A 12,268-nucleotide genomic window follows, 5' to 3' on the forward strand; every position below is an offset into this window, starting at 1 on the left:
CCTTTTCTATAGTTCCTAGCTCATAGTACCCGGTAGATAATCACTTATAAAATCAAGATGGAATCCTCGTTGAAGATCAGCAAGATCAACCAACAGATCCATATAAAAGAGCCATGGACTCATCCGTTGAGGAGGACCAGCAAGGTCAATCAACCATATCCATGCCCGGTTTCAGAAAACAACTCTTACTCCTTATTCCAATATCTTCCACGACGCACGTGTGGGTATCTTCGGCGACCCAGAGCCCGAGCATCGTATGGTCAGCACCCTCTAGGATCCTTCGTAGGTCACCTAGCGCTTCACTCATAGGCCGCTTCCTTGGTCCCTCATCCACCATACCGGAAGCTCACCATTTAAATCGAACCGAGGCTGGTCAAGACCTCGGCCGACCTTGCTACGCGAGACGTCCTCCATTGACTCTCCGTCTCAACAGTTGCAACTTTATCCAGGTAGGTCTCCACGACCTTAATCACAAGATGGTCAAAATGCTTCCCCAGCATTCTTGACATAATACAGTCATTTACAAATAGGTCACAAATACAGTTTCTATATTGAACTCTCGTCTTTCCACATTATTCCACATTAATCCATATTATTCAATCCGATTCCAATTCATATGTGTATCCATTCTTGACCAGTTACATCATTTTCTATCCCATCACATAGGATTCATTCGCTTCACATAACATCCATTCTTATCTTTCTTAATTTACATTACGTCTCCTCACATCCATTTCTCATTATATCTCATTCGTTCAGATCTTATATTATTCATTCACATTCTGATTCTCATGACATCTCATCTCATCCATTCGCTCATATCGACTTCATATCCATTCACATTCATATTTGCATTCATTATTCCACACACACATCCACATTCACATCTACATTCATACATCCATTTTCACATCCACATTCATAAATCCACATCCAATCCACATTCATACATCCACATCTACATCTACATTCATACATCCACATTCACATTCACATCTATACATCCATATCCACATTCCGCATCCTCATTCACATTCACATACATCCACATCCACATTCCATATCCCCATTCACACATCCACATTCATATTCACATACATCCACATTCACATTCCATATCTATATCCATATCCCCATTCACACATCCACATTCACATACATCCACATTCACATACACATTCACATCCAGACATCCATATCCACATTCCACATCCTTATTCACATTTACATACATCCACATCCACATTCCATATCTACATCCATATCCACATTCACACATCCACATTCACATTCACATTCTCATCCATACATCCATACATCCACATCCACATTCCATATCTACATCCATATCCACATTCACACATCCACATTCACATTCACATTCTCATCCATACATCCATATCCACATTCCACATCTACATCATTTCTTTCACATACATATAACTACATCTATTCTTTCACATATATACATCTCCATCTATTCCTCGTTCATTTTCATCTAATTGATTCGTTTCACATCCTCATATCTATTTATAGAATACAAGAGAATTCTTCTTTTCGATATAAGATTTCTTTACGCATTTATTTATGCATAAATTTCATTTTAAGGAGATTAACACTTTCGAAATAAAAATCAATCTTTTATGCATCTTCCTATGCATAAATTCATTTTAAATGAGAATGATACTTTTGAATAGAAAATCAATTCTTTAATGCATCTTCCTATGCATAAAATCAAAATTGATGAAAATAACTCTTTTCAACTAAAAAATAGATTTCTTTATGCATCTTTCCATGCATAAATCTAATTTAGTAGGAATTACACTTTTAGAATAAAAGAATTTTTCTTATGCATCCAATTTATGCATAAAATCATTTATGATAAAAATCACTCTTTTAATATAAAAAATATCTTTTATGCATATGATTATGAATACAATCATTTATGTGATGAAAATCACTCTTTTAATATAAAAGAATTTCTTTTATGCATCTAATTTATGCATAAAATCATTTATGATGAAAGTAACACTTTTATATAAAAAAAATCTTTTATGCATACTTCTATGCATGAAAATCAATTATGATAAAAGTAACACTTTTATAATAAAATAATAATCTTTTATGCATACCTTTATGCATGAAAATCAATTATGATAAAAGTAACACTTTTATAATAAAATAATAATCTTTTATGCATACCTCTATCCATGAAAATCAAATATGATAAAAGTAACACTTTTACAATAAAATAATAATCTTTTATGCATACCTTTATGCATGAAAATCAAATATGATAAAAGTAACACTTTTATAATAAAATAATAATCTTTTATGCATACCTCTATGCATGAAAATCAATTATGATAAAAGTAACACTTTTATAATAAAATAATAATCTTTTATGCATACTTTTATGCATGAAAATCAATTATGATAAAAGTAACACTTTTATAATAAAATAATAATCTTTTATGCCTAAAAATTTATTTTGATGAAAGTAACACTTTCATAATAAAAAAAATTATTCCTTTATGCATAAAAATCTATTTTGATGAAAGTAACACTTTCATAATAAAAGAAAATTATTCCTTCATGCATAAAAATCTATTTTGATGAAAGTAACACTTTCATAATAAAAGAAAATTATTCCTTTATGCATAAGAATAATAATAATCAATATGCATCTTCTATGCATGAAAATGACACTTTTAGAGTATAGAATTGATAGGAATTCCTCTTTTAGCATAATAAAAGATAATTCTTATTTTCAAAAATTTTACCATAACCTCCTTTGTATGGCTGACCATTTTTTAATTTTTCCTACTTAATTTTGTCTTAAAAATTAACTCTAATTGATTTAGAGTAATCTATACTAATCAAAATTCACTTATAAAAGAGAAAACATTATAAAAAGTTTAATTCCAACAATTTTCACTTAACTAGGATAAAGAAGGGTTGATTCTAAGAAGAGAGAGGGTAAAAGCGTGTCGATCAAGGCATAACATCCATTTATCACTTCAAACAATCATAAACATTAGAAAAACATAAAATCAATAAAGAAAAATACAAGAATCTCTACTTACATAATTTCTTGGAGCTTTCCTTTGGCTTGATGGTTTGAGGGTTCAACTCTTGTTTGTAACAAGAGTGGCCACCAATCTTTGGAAGAGGAAAATATCAAAAACTAGTGAATTATTAATAAATTCACAGTTCTTGGCTTGGGAGGAGCAGAGTAACAGTGCATAAAACACTATTGAGTTTCAACAAAGGGGAGGGCTTCTATTTATAGAAAAAAGTGAGCCTCTAACCAAGCAATCTAATTCTAGAATTTTTCAGATCAGTTTGGTCAATTTTTGACCAAACTGATTCTAGAATTTTCCAGATCAGTTTGGTCAATTTTTAACCAAGCAAACTGATTCTAGAATTTTCCAAATCAGTTTGCTCAATTTTTGACCATTTTTAGGTCAGTTTTGCTCACTTTTTGGATCTAGTTGAAACAGGAGAGAGGAGAGATAAAAATATCTCATTATTTGGGAGTTTAAAACTCATTCAAGCATGTGAAATAGGTACCCTCTTCATGAGGGAAATTCCCCCATGCAGAGGTGTCAAAAATGCATCATTACTTCTAAATATCTCCCTTTTTTAACTATTAACCTTGTCCTTAGTCAACTCTTCATCTTATGTGAGTATTTACTCATTTTTGGGAGATTTTTCTTTTATTTCTTCATTTATCTCCTCCCTACATTTGGATGAATCTTATTGGTCCATAGGAATCTTAATTTAAAATTTCAAAAAAATCTTCACCCCCAGGATAATGCCTCTTGAACAGATTATACTTAATTTCTAATGCACCTTCTGAAAATCTTTTTGAACTTCTATTTCAAGGGAACTTATTTTAATAAGATGAGGTATTTTTCTGTCCAAAAATATTTAAAATTTGAATAACCACTCTCTAGAAGATTTTCTCTCTCTAGGCCAAAACTGATAGAAACAAGATCTTTTATATTTCTGAAGAGGAAATTGATTACAAGGGAAGATACTGGACATCATGAGGGGCTGGGGGAGGAATCGTACATTCTACCCCACTTAAAAAACACGAGATGTCCTCATCTTGCAGGTGGAGTATGATCTTTTTCATCTTCTTCTTCAATCACTTCCAGCGTTACTGCCTTGGAAGTGGACGGCCGATTTGGGAACAACTCTCTTTGACTTTTCCTATTCTGAGGTGGAGGTCTTGTATTACTTTGGATTGAAACTGGGGGCTGGAGTCTGGAATCTTGACCCCTGATTTCCCTGCCTTGAAAACCTTGATCCAAAAGGAGTTGGGCAATCCATACTGCGATGTCCAAATCCTTGACAATTATAACATTTCACTCTCTTGTTCAAGGGTGGAACTTGTGAAGTTGAATTCCAGGGAATTGAGTTTCAGGAAAAGGACATTTCTTCCATTTTAGAACTTCCCATATCCTGGGTTTGACCCTGATATCTCTTAGGCGGAGGAAGGATGGAATCACCTTCTGGGAATAAAAACCTTTTGAAAGGTGATGGTGCTGGCTTTGGCGGGACTTTGACATCAAAGGCTTTGGCGAAATCCTTCGCCATACTTACTGCTTTGGCCATTGAGATAGGTTTGGCATTCTTGACTAAAGTATCCAATGGCTCGTTCATTCCCCGAATGAACCTAGCCATCAGCTGCTCTTCATCCAATTGAGGGGAGTATTTAAGGAGAAGGGCAAAAGCCTAATGGTACTCTTCAATTGTCCGGCTTTCCTGCTTTAGTTCCAAGAACTCATTCATCTTAGTTTCAAGAAAGCCTGGGAGACAAAATCTCTTTCTGAGGTAAGCCTTGAGATTGGTCCAGGTTTCAGAGCATAGGCTTTCTTGGAAGCGAAGGCTTCCTTCTATCAATAATGCATCCTAATGTAGCTTCCGAGGAACCTGCATAAACTGACTCACCAACCCAACAGCATAGCTCAAATCTGGCCTGGTGATCGTCATGTATATCAAACTTCCTACTATACAGTACCGCTGCAGAAAATACAGCAGATTGTGTGTCTGGCAAGATGTCAAATGATGGCATAAACCAGATTGTTGCGAATCTTGACAAGAACAACTTCCATGCTTGGAGGTTCAGGTTGACAAATTTCCTGATGGGAAAGGGTTACTGGGACTACATAGAAGGTGAGCATGAAGAGGCACCAGAGATATGTATTGGCTCTCTATCAGTATACAGGACACCATGATTGGGCACATAGTCTCCCAAGGAGGCATGGGACACCTTGGTAAAACTCTATGAAACAAATACCAAGGTACGAAAGATACAGTTAAAGAATGAACTTCATACTGTGGAGAAAAAGAGTATGTCTGTGAATGACTATGCATTGAAGATCAAGGGTATTGTGGAATCCCTTGCATCTATTGGCGTTTCAGTAGATGATGATGATAAGGTGGAAGTCTGTCTACGTGGTCTCGGGCCACAATACAAGGCGTTCAAAACATTTATTCAGACTCGAAAAAACATTCCCAATTTCACAGATTTGGTGTCTATGTTGATTATAGAAGAGAAGAGCTTGGGTGAAGACCAACAATCTTCACAAAACAAAAACAGTTCAAAGCAACAGGCCTTCTACACAAGTTCAGGAAGAAGACGAGGTAGAGGAGGCCGTGGACGCGGCCAAGGAGGTGGCCGAATAGGTAATCAGAATTATGGCCAGCAGCAGCAGCAACAGCAGTAGTCCCAAAATTCACAACAACAACAACACGCAGGTAGAAGAGGCCAATTTCAGAGGCAGAGGGAGTCAAAGAGGTCGTGGAAATTGGAAAAGGTAGTATAATGATACACGTGGATGCTTTTATTATGGTAAGCCTAGACATGTGTAGGTAGATTGTTATAAGAAGCAGGCTGACATGCAAAATGGAAAATTGCAGCAAAACAATTATGCATCCTCAAGTAGAAACAATGAGGATAATGAAAGGTTGTTTGTTATGTAGCATATCGTTAATGCCATGTCTGAAAATGTTGAAGCAGCACATAAAGATGATGTATGGTACGTTGATTCAGGTGCTTTGAACCACATGACAAGTCATGGGGAGTGGTTCAAGGAGATGAAAAACCTTGAAAGACCAGGTTTTGTGGAAACAGGGGATGACACTGCTCATCCAATTGCCCATGTTGGAGATGTGCCATTGTCTATGCAGGATGGCAAAGTGAAGTACCTTGTAGATGTACTTCATGTTCCCAACATAACAAAGAATCTGGTTTCAGTTGGCCAAATGATTGAGTAGGGTTTGTAGGTTCGGTTTAACCCTGATGGTTGTTATGTTGAAGACTTTAAAGATAAGTGTAGGTTGGTTGCAAAAGAAAACAGAGTGGGCAGAATGTTTACATTGAATGTAAACATGCGTGAGTGTTACGATGTTTGCAAATGGTTCAGGAATTGTTGCAGACACAGACATTTGGCATAAAGATTTGGACATGTGAATGTGCAGAGAATGAAGTCTATGCAGACTAAAGGAATTATGACAGGGCTGCCAAAGTTTAAAGTTGAAGGTATGCAGAAAATATGTGAAGCATGCCAATTTGGAAAGCAAACAAAGCATGTATTTCCACGTGACATAAATGTGAGCAGAATCGCACTAGATGTTGTGCATTTAGATGTATGGGGTCCTACGAAGACCATGTCTATGGGCAGGCTACAGGTATTATGTGATATTTATTGTCCACACAAGGAAAGTGTGGGTATACTTCATGAAGGAGAAGGGTGAGGTGTTCACTCATTTTCAGAATTTCAGAGTTATGGTTGAAAAGCAAACAGGGAAATATGTAAAGTGCCTAAGGTCAGATGGAGGGGGAGAGTACTTCTCCAATGAGTTCTTTGAATTTTTGAAGAAGAATGGTATTTGGAGACAGTTTACATGCAGATACACTCCACAACAAAATGGAGTTGCTGAGCGGAAAAACAGGCACATTGCTAAGATTGCATGAGCATTGATGGGAGAGAAGAATATGCCGCATAGCTATTGGGCTGAGGCTATTTCTACAACAGTTTACATGATGAACAGGACTCCAGCCATACATGGTGTAACTCAAGAGGAGAGGTTTACTACTAGGAGAAAACCTGATTTGTCTCATATGAAAGTCTTTGGATGCATTGCATATGTGCATGTGCCAGATGAGCTGAGAGCTAAGCTGGATCCAAAAGCTGAAAAATGTGTGTTTATTGGGTATTCCCTTGAGAAAAAGGGATACAGGTGTTATAACCCTGCTACTATGCTGCTGAAAAAAAAGCTGGTATGCTGCTGAAAAAGAAGCTGTTGGGGCTGATGTGAGTGGAAATGTGGTTGCACAGAATGCAAGTCAGCAACAATCATAGTCTTTGAGTTGACCCGGAGAGTCCTCATCTAGTGGTTCAGTTGATAGACCATGGAGTGGCAGGCTGCATTATAATACCAGTCCTACAAATGTGATTAGTACATCACATAAAGGCAAAGAGAAAGTGGTTGAGCCCCTTAGTATGCCTGACATTTCTGCAGGGCATTCTCATGTTGATGGAGAGTCTAGTGGCTCAAAGATGAGCCTTGATGAGGATCTTGGGATACCAGCTATGAGAACACCTGGTGTAAAGAAGGCTATGGAAGCCATGAATGCAAGCAAAGATCTGGGAGAGTGAAGAATCCTATGCAGAGGTTTACCTATGATGGTTATGTGGCACATCACTATGCATACATGGCAAAAGTTGTGCAGGTTGTAGAGCCCACATGCACTGATGAGGCTGTTGGAAATGTGTGTTGGAAGAAAGCTAGGGATGAGGAGATGGATGCACTATATGGAAATGTGTGTTGGAAGAAAGCTAGGGATGAGGAGATGGATGCACTATATGGAAATGAGGAGACTTGGGATTTAGTGCAATTGCCTGAAGGCAAGAAAGCCATTGGATGCAAGTGGGTGTACAAAGTAAAACATAACAATGATGGAAGCATAAGTAGGTACAAGGCTAGATTGGTAGCCAAAGGATATGCGCAGACATATGGCATTGATTATGAGGAAACTTTCAGCCCAGTTGCCAAGATGGTAACCATGAGAGTTGTGATAGCAGTGGCTACATCAAAGCAATGGTCTTTACATCAGATGGATGTAAAGAATGCATTCTTGCATGGGGATTTGCAAGAAGAGGTGTATATGCTGTAGCCATCTAGCTATGAGGATGTGAGTCACCCCGAGCATGTTTGCAGGTTGAAGAAAGCCTTGTATGGCTTAAAACAAGCACCAAGAGCACGGTCTGACAAGATTTTTGAATATCTTGTCACTATTGGCTTTCATGTAGCCAATGCAGATTTCTCATTGTGTGTGAGACACAGTGATAGAGGGGTTGTGCTTGTTGTCATCTATGTAGATGACTTGATCATTACGGGAGACCATGATGCAGAGATCTTTGATGTAAAGATCTTGCTTAGACAGAAGTTTGAGATGAAGGATCTGGGGGAGCTCAGATATTTCTTAGGCATTGAGGTGATTAGGTCACCACATGGTATTGGATTACTGCAAAGACAGTATGGGTTAGACATGTTGTCCAAGTATGGTATGACAGGTTGTAAGCCTATCTCAGTGCCATTGGATCAGAATGGCAAGTTGAGTGCAGATTCAGGAGAGATTTTGGAGGATCCTACTATGTATAGGCGCATAGTAGGAAGCTTGATCTACATGACGATCACCAGGCCAGATTTGAGCTATGCTATTGGGTTGGTGAGTCAGTTTATGCAGGTTCCTCAGAAGCCACATTTGGATGCATTGAGACGCATAATGAGGTATGTGAGGTCTACTTTGCATTGTGGACTATTTTATGAAACTATGACAGAGATATGTGTACATGTGGCTTCATGTTTTCTTTGGGGAGTGCTGCTGTGACTTGGAGCAGCAAGAAGTAGCCTACGGTTGCTCTATCCAGTACAAAGGCCAAGTACAGAGGTGCTGCTATGGCAGCATGTGAGGTAGCTTGGTTGAGAAAGCTACTTGTAGATTTGGGTCTATCGGTGGATAGACAAGTTTTCATTTTCTGTGACAACATTAGCAGTATACAGTTGGCCAGGAACCTAGTTTTTCATGCTCACATGAAGCATATAGAGGTCCACTACCGTTTTGTCAAGAGAGAAGCTTTTGGCAGGAGACGTTGACCTTGTTTATGTCAGCACACACACACAGGATCAGGTCGTTGACATCTTCACCAAAGCATTGGGTATAGAGAAGCTCCGCAGATTCAGGGCTTCACTTGGTGTACATGAGATGGAGTTGAGCTTGAGGGGGAGTGTTGAGATATCGAGCTCATCTAGTGAGGCAGTAGACATTGATGACCTGCCTGGGGGATAGGCCCCACACTTACACCACTGGCATGGTTGGTGAGATCATGGGTGATATGTGGCTAGTGGGGAATGACAGGCTGTATAATAGCCATTCTAGAGACTGGCATAGTCATAGCGCCAGCTCATTTAGTTGGGTTCACACTATAGAGAACCCTAGTATGTATTTGGTTGAGTACCTTTTTATATGAGTGTACTCTTATCTTTGTATATGGTGTGTTGAGTGTTGTGTGAAGAAGAAGATGATTTTTAGCCTCTCACCTTGTGTGTTCTCTTTTAGGGTTTTGTGAGTGTGTGTGTGCTTGCAAGAGCTCAAGCTCTCTTCTCCCCTGCATCTTTTCAGAGAAGTACTCTCCCCCTCCATCTGACCTTAGGCACTTTACATGTTTCCCTTTTTGCTTTTCAACCATAACTCTGAAATTCTGAAAATGAGTGAACACCTCTCTTCTGCTTCATGAAGTAAACCCACACTTTCCTTGTTTGGTCATCAATAAATGTCACATATATATATATAATACCTGCTGTGCAGCCTCCTATAGACATGGTCTTCGTAGGACCCCATACATCTGGATGCACAACATCTAGTGCATTTTTGCTCACATTTCTGTCACATGGAAATACATGCTTTGTTTGCTTTCCAAATTGGCATGCTTCACATATTTTCTGCATACCTTCAACTTTAAACTTTGGCAGCCATGTCACAATTCCTTTAGTTTGCATAGACTTCATTATTTGCACATTCACATGTCCAATTCTTTTATGCCAAATGTCTGTGTTTGCAACCATTCCTGAACCATTTGCAAACATCGCAGTACTCACTTTAGGCATGTTTACATTCAATGTAAACATTCTGCCCACTCTGTTGCCTTTTGCAACCAACCTGCACTTGTCTTTAAAGTCTTCAACATAACAACCATCAGGATTAAACCGAACCTGCAAACCCTGCTCAATCATCTGGCCAACTGAAACCAGATTCTTTGTTATGTTTGGAACATGAAGTACATCTGCAAGGTACTTCACTTTGCCATCCTGCATAGACAATGGCACATCTTCAACATGGGCAATTGGATGAGTAGTATTATCCCCTGTTTCCATAAAACCTGGTCTTTCAAGGTTTTTCATCTCCTTGAATCACTCTCCATGACTTGTCATGTGGTTCGAAGCACCTGAATCAACGTACTATACATCATCTTTATATGCTGCTTTAACATTTTCAGACATGGCATTAACGACATGCTGCATAACAAACAACCTTTCATTATCCTCATTGTTTTTGCTCAAGGATGCATAGTTGTTTTGTTGCAATTTTCCATTTTTCATGTCAGCCTACTTCTTATAACAATCTGCCACATGTCCAGGCTTACCACAATAAAAGCATCCACGTGTATCATTACACTGCCTTTGCCAATTTCCACAACCTCTTTGACTCCCCCTGCCTCTGAATTGGCCTCTTTCTCCTACATGTTGTTGTTGTGAATTATTCTTTTCTATAATCAACATAGACACCAAATCTGTGAAATTGGGAATGTTTTCTCGAGTCTAAATAAACGCCTTGAACGCCTTGTATTGTGGTCTGAGACCACGTAGATAGACTTCCACCTTATCATCATCATCTACTGAAACACCAATAGATGCAAGGGATTCCACAATGGGAGCAAAGCTGTTCCTCATGGGAACCCAGTGATGCTGAGACTATGGCTGCTGCTGCATCAGTCTCTAGGCGTGCTGCTGTGGTTGTCTCCCTCTACGGCGCCCCTGTTCAGGCTGCCACTCCAAGGTCTCTGTGGGCTGAGCAGGTGTCCCGAAGGCTGCCTGCCGCTTGTGGGCAAGCCATCGGGGGCCTACTCCTGCGATGAAGATCGGGGTCTCCTGCGAGGGTAGGCCTTGGCCATGTGGCCGACCTGCCTGCAGATAAAACACTGGTTCGGGAGCCCCGAAAACTCCACTCTCTGATCAATCCATCCCCCCCCTATTCTAGGTAGCTGAATGACCTTCGGAAGGGAGGAGATGTCAGGAACCAAAACTCTGACCGAAGGTAGCCCAACTGCTCTAGCCACCACTGAAGCTATTGTGGGGCCAGTCTCAAGCACCAAGCCCACCAATGCTCCTAGCCTAGAAAGGAGCGGAAGGTACTCACGATGACGGAGTTCAGGGACAAAAACTGTAACATGGAATAGGCGCTCTCCCTGCTCGTCCGCTGCTAGGTCAAAGCCATGCTGCCAAGGTCCGAAGAATGCCCGAGCGCCCCTGATGTCAAGGGGACTCATGGCTAGGACCTCTAGGCCACGCTCTGGGCTGTCTTGAACTCAATTTGGTAGTGTCCACGACCTAGTAACTGAACGTCCAGGATCTTGCCCACATCTGCAAGAAGGCGGGCCTGGAGAAGATCTCGGATCTCCCCTTTGCTGGGGTGAGTGCCGACTATACGGCAGATGGTGGAATGTGCCTGGAGGTGTTCCACCTCTGCGGTGAGGCTTGCTTCCTCTTCTGGCGAAAGAGAAAGCCTGATGGGGGTATCCTCAGGGGTGGGGGAGGGGGCTACGGAAGAGTCCCTCTGAGGTGGGGTGGCAGGAGGAGCCTCCATCAGTGTGTGAAGCTATGTCGACGCTATGTCGAAGGCGGAGCGAATGCAGAGAGTCCTGCAAGAACCGAGCTGCACAAAAGGCGGAGGGGGAAACGTGAAAGGCAGAGAAAAAAAACCCAGGGGATGGAAAAAAGCAGAAAGAAGGGGAGGGGGGGTAAGGCGATGGCGGGGCGAAAAAAAAAAGGGGGGAGGAAGCAACGCGAAAGGGGGTGGGGGGGAAGAGCTTCTAACATTCTCACTCTATCTTGGCCTTGGATACAAATCCTTGGTAGAATGTTAAGAAAATGTATTATAGAGTAGGATTTAATTTGTTTTGAGTGATTGTGT

Source organism: Cibotium barometz, chromosome 7 (genome assembly GCF_041138505.1).
Source record: "Cibotium barometz isolate CiBa-2024 chromosome 7, ASM4113850v1, whole genome shotgun sequence".
Classification (NCBI taxonomy): domain Eukaryota; kingdom Viridiplantae; phylum Streptophyta; class Polypodiopsida; order Cyatheales; family Cibotiaceae; genus Cibotium; species Cibotium barometz.